This window comes from Lissotriton vulgaris, chromosome 1_1 (assembly GCF_964263255.1).
Source record: "Lissotriton vulgaris chromosome 1_1, aLisVul1.2, whole genome shotgun sequence".
Lineage (NCBI taxonomy): Eukaryota > Metazoa > Chordata > Amphibia > Caudata > Salamandridae > Lissotriton > Lissotriton vulgaris.
This window is the reverse complement of record NC_141685.1, coordinates 923,283,684-923,298,723: the sequence shown is the minus strand read 5'-3', so window position 1 is coordinate 923,298,723 and position 15,040 is coordinate 923,283,684. Positions and strand designations below refer to the sequence as shown.

Below are 15,040 nucleotides of genomic sequence, written 5' to 3'. Positions count from 1 at the left end.
GTTTTGGCGATAGTTTCCAGTATGATGAACTTAAGTTGGGAAATGTTGTGTTTTTCTTCTCGAAAGTGTGAGGCAATTGAAGATTTACTGTTTTTTAATCTGATGTTGGACTTATGTTCAGTCAATCTGGTCTTGATTTTTCGTTCCGTCTTGCCAACATAGAGTTTCCCACAGGGGCATTTGAGAGCATAGATTACATTGCTAGAGTCACATGTTGCGTTGACTTGAAGTTTAATTGTGTTGCCCTTCATAGGATGATTGATTACGGTTCCCTTTATAATACTATTGCAGTTCCCGCAATTCAAACATGGTTTGGTACCTGTGTATTTACCAGTCACAATCGGTTTGTGTTGAACCCGTTCTCCCAAGTTTTGAGCTCTAGTGAACGCAAATAACGGAGGTTCCAAAAAGATCTGGTTGAAGTCTGGTTCCAGGTTCAATAATGACCAGTGTTGATGTATGATCCGTTTAAATTTCGTGCTGGCTGTGGAGTATTTGGAAACTACCACTATGCGGGTCTGTTGTTTTTCAGGACCTGGTTGTAATAGTTTCTGTCTGTCTGTGTTCAGAATTTTCTGTTTAGATTCCTCAATGTTGTTAAGTGGGTATCCTCTATCATGAAATTTGGTGGCAATTTGTTCAATTCTTTGTATAGACTTGATGGGATTTGATGTGATCCTCTTTGCTCTTGCCATTTGTGAAAATGGGAGGTATTTTTTTAGGTTCGGTTCATGAAAACTCGTGTAGTGGAGCATATTATTTCTGTCGGTAGGCTTCACAAACAGATCTGTCTCAAATCCTTGTTGGGTGATGGCCACTTTAACATCAAGGAAATTTACACTGTTTTCCAATAGTTTCCATGTTAGTTGTATGCGTTCATCAATTTGGTTGAATTCTGTCAATAGTTTTTGTAGTTTTTCTGTGGTATTTTTCCACACGATGAAAATATCGTCAATGTATCGTGTTAGTAACAGTAGGTTGTCTGTCCATTCTGTTTTCTTGAAAATGTGAGTTTCTTCATACTGTTGCATAAGGGAGATTGGCGTATACCGGCACCGCGGAATTAACCATGGCCATGCCCACGAGTTGTTGGTACCATGTATCTTGATGTTTAAAATAACTTTGATACAGAGTAAAAAGCATGAGTTCCATCAGGAACAATTGAAATGGTGTGTCTATGGAAGAATCCAGTAAGGCTTTTTCTATTGCTTCTATGCCCAAAGAATGCGGTATGGAAGTGTATAATGATCGCACATCCCCGGTGCAGAGGATCAGTTTGTCATCTGGATTGATTTTCAAGTTGTTCAATTTAGAGATTAAGTCCGTAGTGTCTTTTGTGTATGTTCTCATCTACTGAACTGCTGGTTGGAGATATTTATCCAAAATTTGGCCAATCGGTTCATGAATGCTTCCACATGTTGAGACTATTGGTCTCATGGGGGGATCCATGAGATCTTTGTGAATTTTAGGTACCATTCTCAGAGTGGGACTCTTGGGATTGGCTTTGGTGAGAAAATTCTTAGTTCTGTCGTTGATGATACCCCTTTCGTGTGCTTTTTCAAGAATATTTTTCAAGGTATTCATGAACTCCATTGTGGGATTATTATCCAATTTCATGTATGTTTGGGTATCTGTAATGTGTTCCATTACCTTGGATTCATACATGCTTTGGTCCATAATAACTAGGGCTCCCCCTTTGTCAGCTTTCGTGCATCTTATCTGGCTATTGGCTGATATCTTCTTTAAAGTATCAAGATCTTTTTGGGTGATGTTTCTGGTATGTTTTTTGTCATGTTTGATATTTAGTAAATCCTGCTTAACTATATTCTCGAATAGGTCCAAGGTTTTATGACTGATTGGTGGTTGAAAGGTGCTGTGTGGTCTTAATCCATGTAATTGATCCTCTTGTTGGTTTGGTTGTTTGGGTAATACATTGTCAAAAAAGTGGCGTAAACGTAATTTACGCATAAGCTTGAAAAAGCTGACTTCCAATTCCAAACTATTTGTGTTGGTCGTGGGTACAAAAGATGTGCCCTTTTGTAATAGTCGTTCTTCATGTTTAGTAAGTTGGTATTTACTGATGTTAATGACTAATTGGTCTATGTTGTCTTCTTTGTTTTCTTGTCCTTGATGGTTCCCGTCACACTCCTCGTGATAGGTGGTTCTTTTTCCTTCTCTTTTTCTTTTGTTCTGTCCTCTCCGGGGTCTCCTTTTTGAGCTTGGCCCTGTTCTAAAAAAGGACTCGTTTCGGTTACCTGGCTGGTGGTAGGTTGTTGGTCTTGGTGAATGTCCGGACTGGTATGTGTTGGTTGAGGTCTCTTGGTTCTTTGTGTGCTGTCACTATCCGATGAAGAGGTTTCAGTTTGTGAGTTATACGGTTTATTTCTTCTTTTCTGGGCATAAACTAATCTAGGGTGTCCCTTTTGTATTTCCGGATTTTCCTGTCGTTTATGTCATTAGTATGTTTCTCCATTTGTGATTTTATATCCTCTAGTATGGTTGTTAATTCGTCCTCGGAAAGCATTTTAGATAGTTCTGTGGATGTTTCGGTAATTTCAGTCGCGAGTTCATCCAATATTCCTGATAACTCCTCAATGATTAAAAGGATCAAGTCCAAGGAACATTTGTTAAGGATTTCATACCACCTTTCTTGAAATTTTTTTGAATTCTTGCAGAGCGATGGTTTTAAGGCTATCCTGAGACCCCTTGGTATACGTTGGTTACGGTGGTATTTAACTAAAGTGCTAGCATGTAGTTGCTGGTTGATACGTCTCTTGCTTAGGTATATCAGTTGTTTAATGTGTTGTTCTTTGGAGCGGGTATTGGTTTCCTGCGCATTTTCTTCCCTAATTAATGCATAGATTCGGTCAGCTTCGTCTGGTTTAAACGCAAAGGTGGAGGCTCGAGCCTCCGTGCTTTTGGAGATTTCCTCATAGTTGCTCATGATGAGGTGGTGGCGTGCTATCTGTCCCGGGGTGGACACAACAACGTAGAACTAATGGGTTGGAGAGGTCTATACATGGGCCGAAGTTTATGCCCAGAAAAGAAGAAATAAACCGTATAACTCACAAACTGAAACCTCTTCATTGGATAGTGACAGCACACAAAGAACCAAGAGACCTCAACCAACACATACCAGTCCGGACATTCACCAAGACCAACAACCTACCACCAGCCAGGTAACCGAAACGAGTCCTTTTTTAGAACAGGGCCAAGCTCAAAAAGGAGACCCCGGAGAGGACAGAACAAAAGAAAAAGAGAAGGAAAAAGAACCACCTATCACGAGGAGTGTGACGGGAACCATCAAGGACAAGAAAACAAAGAAGACAACATAGACCAATTAGTCATTAACATCAGTAAATACCAACTTACTAAACATGAAGAACGACTATTACAAAAGGGCACATCTTTTGTACCCACGACCAACACAAATAGTTTGGAATTGGAAGTCAGCTTTTTCAAGCTTATGCGTAAATTACGTTTACGCCACTTTTTTGACAATGTATTACCCAAACAACCAAACCAACAAGAGGATCAATTACATGGATTAAGACCACACAGCACCTTTCAACCACCAATCAGTCATAAAACCTTGGACCTATTCGAGAATATAGTTAAGCAGGATTTACTAAATATCAAACATGACAAAAAACATACCAGAAACATCACCCAAAAAGATCTTGATACTTTAAAGAAGATATCAGCCAATAGCCAGATAAGATGCACGAAAGCTGACAAAGGGGGAGCCCTAGTTATTATGGACCAAAGCATGTATGAATCCAAGGTAATGGAACACATTACAGATACCCAAACATACATGAAATTGGATAATAATCCCACAATGGAGTTCATGAATACCTTGAAAAATATTCTTGAAAAAGCACACGAAAGGGGTATCATCAACGACAGAACTAAGAATTTTCTCACCAAAGCCAATCCCAAGAGTCCCACTCTGAGAATGGTACCTAAAATTCACAAAGATCTCATGGATCCCCCCATGAGACTAATAGTCTCAACATGTGGAAGCATTCATGAACCGATTGGCCAAATTTTGGATAAATATCTCCAACCAGCAGTTCAGTCGATGAGAACATACACAAAAGACACTACGGACTTCATCTCTAAATTGAACAACTTGAAAATCAATCCAGATGACAAACTGATCCTCTGCACCGCGGATGTGCGATCATTATACACTTCCATACCGCATTCTTTGGGCATAGAAGCAATAGAAAAAGCCTTACTGGATTCCACCATAGACACACAATTTCAAACATTCCTGATGGAACTCATGCTTTTTACTCTGTATCAAAGTTATTTTAAACATCAAGATACATGGTACCAACAACTCGTGGGCATGGCCATGGGCAATTCCGCGGCGCCGGTATACGCCAATCTCTTTACGCAACAGTATGAAGAAACTCACATTTTCAAGAAAACAGAATGGACAGACAACCTACTGTTACTAACACGATACATTGACGATATTTTCATCGTGTGGAAAAATACCACAGAAAAACTACAAAAACTATTGACAGAATTCAACCAAATTGATGAACGCATACAACTAACATGGGAACTATCGGAAAACAGTGTAAATTTCCTTGATGTTAAAGTGTCCATCACCCAACAAGGATTTGAGACAGACCTGTTTGTGAAGCCTACCGACAGAAACAATGTGCTCCACTACACGAGTTTTCATGAACCGAACCTAAAAAAATACCTCCCATTTTCACAAATGGCAAGAGCAAAGAGGATCACATCAAATCCCATCAAGTCTATACAAAGAATTGAACAAATTGCCACCAAATTTCATGATAGTGGATACCCACTTAACATCATTGAGGAATCTAAACAGAAAATTCTGAACACAGACAGACAGAAACTATTACAACCAGGTCCTGAAAAACAACAGACCCGCATAGTGGTAGTTTCCAAATACTCCACAGCCAGCACGAAATTTAAACGGATCATACATCAACACTGGTCATTATTGAACCTGGAACCAGACTTCAACCAGATCTTTTTGGAACCTCCGTTATTTGCGTTCACTAGAGCTCAAAACTTGGGAGAACAGGTTCAACACAAACCGATTGTGACTGGTAAATACACAGGTACCAAACCATGTTTGAATTGCGGGAACTGCAATAGTATTATAAAGGGAACCGTAATCAATCATCCTATGAAGGGCAACACAATTAAACTTCAAGTCAACGCCACATGTGACTCTAGCAATGTAATCTATGCTCTCAAATGCCCCTGTGGGAAACTCTATGTTGGCAAGACGGAACGAAAAATCAAGACCAGATTGACTGAACATAAGTCCAACATCAGATTAAAAAACAGTAAATCTTCAATTGCCTCACACTTTCAAGAAGAAAACCACAACATTTCCCAACTTAAGTTCATCATACTGGAAACTATCGCCAAAACGGAAGGTAGAGACAATACCAAATACCTACTTCAACGTGAAAATACCTGGATCCAAAGATTATCCACACAGAAGCCATTTGGCTTAAATGACAGAATCGAACTCTCTTGTTACTTATAAGTGTTGCAATTGGAGCCCTAAAAGGCATCCTGTGTGGTTACATCAAATGTACTGCAATTTGACTTCTTTTTATTTGAACTGTTTATTTTTCAACTTCAATTACATCACTGTTTTTACCTAGCCATTATGTTTACAGTACACTGAACCCATATGGGTTGCTTTTACCCCACCCGGCACCTACACACCTACATTGAGATACACCCCATTTATTAGCATTAATTTTACCCAATCACTCCTAATTCACCATATTAACTTTTTCTCTATTTTATTTTATTTTATTTTATTTTGACTTTCACTCGCTGAATATAACACAATAATGTTTGACCGCGAACGCGAGTCTTTCCTCACTATCTATGATCACGTGACCGTAGTACTTGTAAGTGATTAAACGCGGCAGCAGACGTCTTCGTCCTGACCGGCGTAGCGAGTGGAATACCTTTGAACCTAAAGCTCCGTTAAACAGGTTAGTGCACCTACAAGCTGAAAATTCTGAACGAGACTAATCAAATACGATGTATATTTACCGATCCTATCCCTTTTCACTTTCAGAATCATGGTTCATTAGAATACCGGCACACGTAAGCAACGCTAGGAGCATCTATTTGTTTTCCCCACGGGTTTGAAAGTTTTTAAGGTGACCTCATAATTTGGCACCCAACCTTCCCCTACACTTCCTGTAGCGTCCACCCCCACTAGTTTAAGAAACCACACACCGCTCTGAGTTTATTACTTTAGACTCACTTCATGTAATTTGATTTTGTTACAGTACCTTTCCCTGACGAAGGGGCAGACAATAGCCCCGAAATGCATTGGATTTACACAAGGGACAGTGCCAATATGTTAAGAATGGATTAACGTATGAATACGATGTACTTATGAAATTCACCAATGAACTGTTATGTCGAATAAATGTGAATAACAATCAATGAATGAAGTATGAAACCTCTTTGAATTATAGAGGAACTACTGTGTGCACCCAAGGATGGGATCAGTGACCCATTGATCTCACTATCTACAGAATTTAGTCAACCATGCCACATAATTTGCTCCTGTAAAGCTGCTTATTTCCAATACTTTGGTTACAAAGATGGCGAATAGTTCTCGGGTCAGAGAAAGTAGACTTCAACGTTACATACTACAGATATAGGACATACAAGCTGAGGATATGCTGGTGAGAGATTAACATGTGGAAGAAGGGGTCATTGAGTTAGTGTCTGGTTCATTTGATTGTCCAGACAGTTTGCCTGCAGCTTTTTGATGGCAGTTCATAGCTCAGTGAGCTACATTGTGATAGTACCTAATGAACTGCACAGTAACAAAGGTATCTCTGTGACAAAAGCAGTATCCCACTGAGCATTGCAAATAAAATACTGTTCTGTGATCTACATAGTACAGGTTTTTTGCAGCAGGCCTTAAACCCTCTGAACTACCTCAGATGAGTCAACACTGCCACTAGACACAACTCCGATCTCTCCAGCAGGTACATTAATCACCAAAATTATCTTGCCACTTTTATTGTTGCTTGTGGTGTGATTTATTTTTATTTTACTACATTTTGCTTCCGCGTTTTCTCCCATACAGTGCACATTATAATTTTTGGGGCAGAGAGCTTTTGTTGTTTTTGGTGACAACATGACGTTAAACTGAAGCAAAGTCTTTACAAATGCTGAGAAGACAATGGGGGGGGGGGTCCAAAATATTATCTTTCATAAATAACAATGACGAGTTATGAACAGAAATGTTACAAACCAAACATGCATCTAAAACCACGTTTAGAACAGTTTTACTGAACAGTGTCCCAATCATATAGGCGCTATCCCTGTACATCACATGGCACCTAGAAACAATGTACCTGCAGTGTCCGAGTACCTTGAGGAATGCAGACCTTGCGTGCTGATGTCGGAATAACTACTCACAGAAACATTGGAAAGTATGCGCGTTCTTACTGTCTATAGAAAGTACGGCAATCCAGAGGGTCTCTGGCAGTCATGCCGACCCTTGTTTTGTCTTTTACTGTTTCATGTTAACAAGCTTTTGTCTAGGCTGAAAACTGTTGGTTACAAGGAACTCTTCAGTACTTGTAAAACGCACTGCTACAAAACCGGCACAACAACCCTTTTAGCCCCCTGAAAAGGCCTGATGCATGGTATAGGTAGCCCCGCCCTTGATGCGGGGGATAATTCAGTGAGCATTATGATTCCAGGCCTGCCACAAATCATGCAAAACGGAGTGACCCGTAACCGACAATGACAGATTTATTTAAGATTCTATACAAACAAGCATTTGCAATGCAATAGGTCTCGCATTAGGATAGTTTGAGCTATTGGTATTGTAAATGACAATTTGTTTATTTATGTGTTGGTTTTGAAAATATCAAAATTAATAGCTTTATCATTTACAATGCCAATACTTATTACTTTTACAAATGTGACACCTATAGCATTTGTAATGCAACATGTTTTGTATTTACGTGACTTAGATGTATTGATATTACAAATAACAATGGCTTTTCATTTTTTAAAATAATTAATACTTAAATAAAAGTTATTGTAATTTATAATGGCAATAGCTTACATTTTGTAAATAACTTTTGTGAAGATTATGTGCAGTGTATTTTATTGTGACGAAAATCCATCAACAGAAGTGAAATATTAACATCTTTTTGTGACAATTGTAATGAAGATTAAAACATTGAGAGAACATATGTGAACCAGTTGTTGAATGGTTGCACAGACTGATGCTGTGGTGGCGCTGAGTGATGTTGTGGTGGCTACGAGTGATGCTGCGGCATTCAGTGATGCTGTGGTAGTGCATAGTGATATCGTGGTGCATTTGAGTGATGCTGTGGTGCCCCTGAGTGATGCTGTGGTGCCCCTGAGTGATGCTGTTGTGCCCCTGAGTGATGCTGTGGTGCCCCTGAGTGATGCTGTGGTGCCCCTGAGTGATGCTGTGGTGCCCCTGAGTGATGCTGTGGTGCCCCTGAGTGATGCTGTGGGGCCCCTGAGTGATGCTGTGGTGCCCCTGAGTGATGCTGTGGTGCCCCTGAGTGATGCTGTGGTGCCCCTGAGTGATGCTGTGGTGGTACGATGGAAGAGAGAGGGAGGGCGATAGATGGATAGATAAATAGAGTGAGGGCAATAGATAGAGTGATGGTGATAGAGTGAGTGCGATAGATAGACAGATAGAGTGAGTGAGGGCGATAGATATATAGATGTGTGTGGTTGTGTGTGTGTGTGTGTGTGTGGTTGTGCGTGTGGGATTGTGTGTGTTTGTGGTTGTGTGTGGTTGGGTGTGTTGTTGGGTGTGTTGTTGGGTGTGTAGTTGGGTGTGTAGTTGGGTTTGTGGTTGGGTTTGTGGTTGGGTGTGTGGTTGGGTGTGTGGTTGGGTGTGTGGCTGTGTGTGTGGCTGTGTGTGTGGCTGTGTGTGTGGCTGTGTGTGTGGTTGTGTGTGTGTGGTTGTGTGTGTGTGGTTGTGTGTGTGGTTGTGTGTGTGTGTGGTTGTGTGTGTGTGTGGCTGTGTGCGTGGCTGTGGGTGCGTGGCTGTGGGTGCGTGGCTGTGGGTGCGTGGCTGTGGGTGCATGGCTGTGTGTGCATGGCTGTGTGTGTGGCTGTGGGTGCGTGGCTGTGGGTGCGTGGCTGTGTGTGCATGGCTGTGTGTGCATGGCTGTGTGTGCGGCTGTGTGTGCGGCTGTGTGTGGCTGTGTGTGTGGCTGTGTGTGGTTGCGTGTGGTTGCGTGTGTGTTGTGTGTGGTTGTGTGTGTGGTTGTGGGTGTGGTTGTGTGTGTGTGGTTGTGGGTATGGTTGTGTGTGTGTGGTTGTGTGTGTGTGGTTGTGGCTGTGTGTTTGTGGGTGTGTGTGTGGTTGTGTGTGTGTATGTGGTTGTGTGTGTGGTTGTGTGTGGTTGTGTGTGTGGTTGTGTGTGTGGTTGGGTGTGGTTGTGTGTGTACGTAAGATTTACTCAACATACACTGGAAAAGAGACAAAGATCTTTAAGTAAAAATCGAACGGAAGTGACCGACGGTAATAGCCAACGACACGTGCTGAATGACACCCCCAGAAAGTGAACACAGGAAGCGCCAGTAACTTCCTGGAAAGCCCACGAAGGCGACGCGGGCCAGGCCTCAAGCAGAAAAGGTTAATTTCATGGTATTTTTCGGGCATGTCCTAATGTCACAGTGCTCGGCCCATTTCACGGTCACTCAAATAGAAAGGCCATGAAAACGGGTACGTGTATAAATAATCGCACTGTCTGTGTGGTCCAAACGGAGGGAGGATTGTCAGACGGGACTTTTCCTGAAATGTCGGCACGGCTGTTATTCCATCTTCCGATTCCAATAACAAGGGCCACAAGTCCAACAAAGCACAGAATCCAATCCATAACGCAAAAAACAAGAGTAGAACTGTGAGGCTTAGCATTGCAGTTTGATGGGAGAGTTGACGGGGGATAGAGCACATGGCACGTAGCTGTAGTTTAATAGGGAGCATGGCGAAGTAAACTACAGGGTACGGAGGTGTAGTTTGATGGTGGGCATAGCGGAGTAAACCACAGGGTATGGAGGTGTAGTTTGAGGGGGGCATAGCGGAGTAAACTACAGGGTACGGAGGTGTAGTTTGATGGGGGCATAGCGAGGATAGAACAGAGGAGCACAGAGTTGTAGTTTGATAGGGGGCCTGACGAGAGTAGAAGTGAGAGGCTTGGAATTGCAGTTCGATAAGAGGCATGGCAGCGGTAAAGCAGAGGGGCACTGAGTTGTCGTTTGCTGGGAGCCCTGGTGGGGTGGACAGCTGAAGGTTTTGTAGTGTTTGTTAATAGAAAAAGCTCTCGGTATTGCTGTGGCGGGGCGGGGGAGCGAATTCCTTTGAAGCCTGATGGGGGGGGGGGGGGGGGAGCGGATCCCTTTGAAGTCAGATGCCGAGGCGCACAGGCTCCCAAATGGTTTGCGATGTGATTCAACACAAGAAGACACGTTATAACGCAAGCTTGTACAATTCACAAACCTTTCTCTCATAACTCCTTCAATAGAACCCGACCTGTAGCCATGTGTTTAAAGGCTAACATAGTGCTTCCACTGAACTATGTTGAAGGGCAGGCCTACTCTAAAATGCTCTGTCTGCTGAACCGATACCTTTTGAATATATTTTTCGGAGTCCCCCCTCTCACAGTTATATACACTTTAGGGCGTGTAGACACATAGACTACACCACACACACCCATTTTAACTACACGTATTTTACTGTCCTGAAGAAAGCCAGATTAGTAATAAGGCACTGGCTGAAACATGTTGACACTCTAAGGACGTAGGAGGTCGTAACCCGCCTCTAACGTCCCACAGCCTTATTTTTAACCGCTGACGGAGGCCCATTTAATAAAGTTTCCTCACCCCAGGGACCTCCGCCAAGCCGTTTTAACCTCACATACCAAAACATCCTTCACCGCACACACAGTGACATACCTGCTCCGCTGTAATCAGGCGTCGAAGCACACCCGGGACACGCTAGGTGTCACTGGGTGGGCCCGATGATGAAGCATGCCACCAACTAGGTTGGTGGGTGAGGGCTTTCTAAAGACACCCAACAGGTGCCACCACCAATTGACAAAACAACACTGAGTCGCTATGACAATAACAATATTAATGTCATACTAACCCCATCCCTAGCTAGTCTCTTTTTGATTTACTGACATGATTAAAGAATACCAGCTTTCTTTAGCGACCTTTTCAAGGAAATCATACATTTCTGTAATGTTTGGATTCTGAAGGTGAAAACAAATCTGGCAAACTGAAAGATCCTGGATTCAGTATTTATTTCCGAGTTGACTGAGGCGCCGGGGCCCAGACGCCGGAGGGGCCTGTTGAATCCTGATTTTATTGCTCTACAAGCAATAGGGTTGGGGGAGGGGGAGGTGGCATTTACTCAAGCAGTGTACGAGCGGTCAGGTTTAAAAAACAAATCCTCTCTCTCCCAGCTTTTTCATTACTTAGTGCAATCTTTAAGAGGATTAGGCCAAAATAAGAATGTACTTCTCAGTTGATTCTCGGATTGGTAATATGCGAGGTTCTTAATAGATTGCCTCAGGCTTTCGGGTTGCCACAGAGCAAGCTCTTTCAGGCGGAGCTACGGAAGTGAGAACAGTCTGTTTCGCAGTGTTTTCCCATCTACGCAGAAAGATATTATTGGCTTTGTGACAAGACACTCCCTAAGAGACTGTGGGAGATATTTATGTGATGTTTACAATGTTTTGCACCAGAAAGTTTGAAGTTCTGTTAAGCTCTCGGCATTGCGTGTCGCGGGAGCGGCTTCCTTTGAAGTCTGATGCCGAGGCTCAGACAAATTGTGTGGGATGTGGCTTGCAATGGTGTGGGTGTGCGATGTGTGATGTGCACGCGCCTGGCTCGCATGAACTGTACGCGATCCGCAGCTAGGTAGACTTTTCGGACCGCTTACTATAATCTCGCCTATCAACCCTACGGTATGGCCAGGTAAGACCTAAAAATCAATGGCAGCTTCATATGCGAAGGCAGTGATGAGATTCTGTTTGGCTGTTTAAATACACATGGAACTGCCGTCATATATAACACTATTTATGAATAACATAGCAAAATGCACCTCAAATTATCCGCCCAGAAGGTGGAATTGAACCACTCTGTCGCTAAACAGCTACAGGTTTGAAGCCTGCACCCCAGACCACTGAGGTTCATCCGGGCAGAATACTACATAACATGCAGACTTCTATATAACACGAAAATACAGAACATGTTATTGATAGAGTGAGTTCTATGATGCTTTGTAATCTATTTCCTTCACCACTTTCTCGGTGCTTAGCATATCGATTTGTTTGAATATCTTTACTGTTTGAAGGCAAACGTTCAGGAGGTAATCTTTAATTTATGGAAATTAGAACAAGGGTTTCCGGGTAAATGAGACCGGTCTGCTGCCTGCTTTTCTAACGTGACCAAAAGCAAAGCCACCAGGAGGAAAACTTGCAATAGCAACGAGCAGCCGGTGCAGTACTTGAATATGCATATCACGAGATAATCAAGCTCAGGCAAAGGAAGCAGAAACGAAACAGTGAAAATGCTGCTCGTATTCTCTCCATCACAACATGCACAGTCCTTTCTAGTTCTATGTTTTGGAAGCTGACTTTTGAAAAGATGTATTTTTAAAGAGCCGCGTTGCATTACGAGCACTTACTTTGGCACCTGTTTGTTTTTCCGTTTTTTATTTTTACTGAATATTGTTTTTCATAATGTGTTACTTGCTAAGTGTCAGGCGGAACCGAACTGGGTTCCGCCGTTGAAGTCCAAAAACGGAAGCAGGACAGAGCAACTCGGGGGATTTGTTAATATGCCAAAGTGAGCCCATGAAACGATGGGCGGGACTCCAGGGGAGTGACGTTTGACGTGGGGGGTACTAACTGTCAGACAGTTGAATGAAAATACACGGGACATTTCAGTTTTAAACAAATTGCATTCTATGAAATATTTCACGGTATATACTTTTTGACATTTTGTGTCTGTTATTGGACTATATAAAGCTGAAAAGGCACGTGATGGAAACAATACAACTATGTTTAGGCTGAAAAGGCCACTGGAAATAAAAAATAAAAAATTAGACTTTGCTAGTCCCTCCTCTATGTTATCGGTCACACGGCTGTCATCAACTTCCAGCATTTAAAAGACAACCATAGAAACAAGCATTTGCAATGCAATAGGTCTTGTATTAGGAAAGTTTGAGCTATTGGTATTGTAAATGACGAATATTTTATTTATGTGTTGGTTTTGAAAATAGCGAAATTAATAGCTTTGTCATTTACAATGCCAATAGTTTTAACTTTCGCAAATGTGACACCTTTAGGATTTTTTAATGCAATATGTGTTGTATTTACGTGACTTAGATGTATTGATATTACAAATAACAATGTTACCTTCTTCCACAAAGTCCAGTTGTTCAGGGGTGTCGCCGTGCACTGCCCTGCCTTCATGTTCAGAGTCATATTCAAAGCTTTCTTCTTCATGCACGGGTTCCACAGAGGACATTGTAAAATGCAAGAACTGCAGGTGAAATGGAGGAGAGGCCAAGGGGGCCTACATCGTGGTGCCTAATCAGAAGCCGCCCCGCTAGGGGAGAGCACCGGCACCCCGGGACCCGCGTGCCCCACAGAGCGGACGCTGCTGTGCCTGGAAGCAGTAATACCTGCAGCGGGGCTGTCTGCTTGTGGTTACCTGTGCTCCGCGTCACTGACGGAGACACTAAAGCCGCGGGCCCGCCCTCTCCGTCAGTAACAGCACCTTAACACGTCTCACACTGGGGGCTGAAAACGATCTACGGCAGAAATCACTGCATTTAGGAAACACTTCTACAGAAAGCTTGTTTCATATTCCTGGTGCAGCTCTAGAGAAACAAAGCTTCTGCCCGGAGCTGAGTACGAATGGTAGCTCCCGCCAAGTTTCATAGCAACTGGGCGGGGAGGCACTAGCTGATACTAAAACAGTAGAACTGAGGGCATGGTCTGCAGGCTCGGGGAAGTCACTTCTGTCAATTAGTAATTAACTCTGGAAGGGACTCATTCTGTGGGACTTGTAAATCAAGCTCAGAAAGACGACGCCACGCCAGGCTATGGTTCGCTGTCAGGGTCAGGAATAAGATACAGATAGACTGAATAGAGTGACGGTCTATGGATATGTAAGGCGGCCTGACTATCTGTACATACCGTCCAAAAGGAAAATACTGACAATTCAAAACAATAACAAGGTATAACAAATACTACCTTTCAGAACTCCTTCTCAATAACCAGTGCTGAGGGGCGCTCAGCCAATGGCGCGCTAGCAGGGCGGAGTCCCAGAGGCGGCCGAAGGGCTGGGGCTACGAATCCTGCGCAGCCGCTGTCTTGCCCCGCCTGTGCACCTCAGCCACCGTTCCCGCAGCACACCGCAGGTCCCGCCGGAGCAGCAGAAAGTTAGCAGGCTGGAAGTTGTCAGCCTGTTCCTGCTCTGGAGCGCCTGGCCGTGTCGCCCCCGCCCCCCCATCCATCGTGAGCCGGGCAGAGGGAGCCGACAAGAAAGCAGCGATTCCAGCAAGAAAAGAGCCCGATGAGTGGGGGGGGGGGGGAGTGGGTGGTGTATGCGCGTGTGTGGGTGTAGCTGTGTGTGTCCGCGTGTGTAGCTGTGTGTGTGTATGTATATGTGTGACTGTGTGTCTGTTAGCTGTGCATGTGTTTATGTGGGGCTGTGTGTTTGTGTGCGTGCGCCCTGATGCATTGTGCCTGCGTGGGTGTATGTGTGTGTGTGCGCATGCGTGAGTATGGCTATGTGTGCGCGCGATTGAAAGCGGCGAGATGCTGTCTAGCTGTGAATCTGAGACCGGAGATGTGCATGGCACCGGGCTGGGCGTGCGCGCCCAAGAAGTGAAATCGCCGCGTGCACATCCCCTGTCTCAGATTCCCGAAAACGGGCAACATTAGATACTTCGCTGGACGGAATGCTTCGCATTT

General features: G+C 43.4%; 1 protein-coding gene and 1 non-coding gene across 2 annotated transcripts in view; both read right to left on the bottom strand.

Moving 5' to 3' along the window:
• The window catches only part of DNASE2 (deoxyribonuclease 2, lysosomal), a 102,104-nt gene that overhangs the window by 30,438 nt on the left and 56,626 nt on the right, over positions 1-15,040 (bottom strand). The gene's annotated exons all lie outside the window — the stretch shown is intronic.
• Positions 12,168-12,254, bottom strand: TRNASTOP-UCA (transfer RNA opal suppressor (anticodon UCA)). The gene has a single exon. It is a non-coding gene; the product is annotated as a tRNA-Sec (tRNA).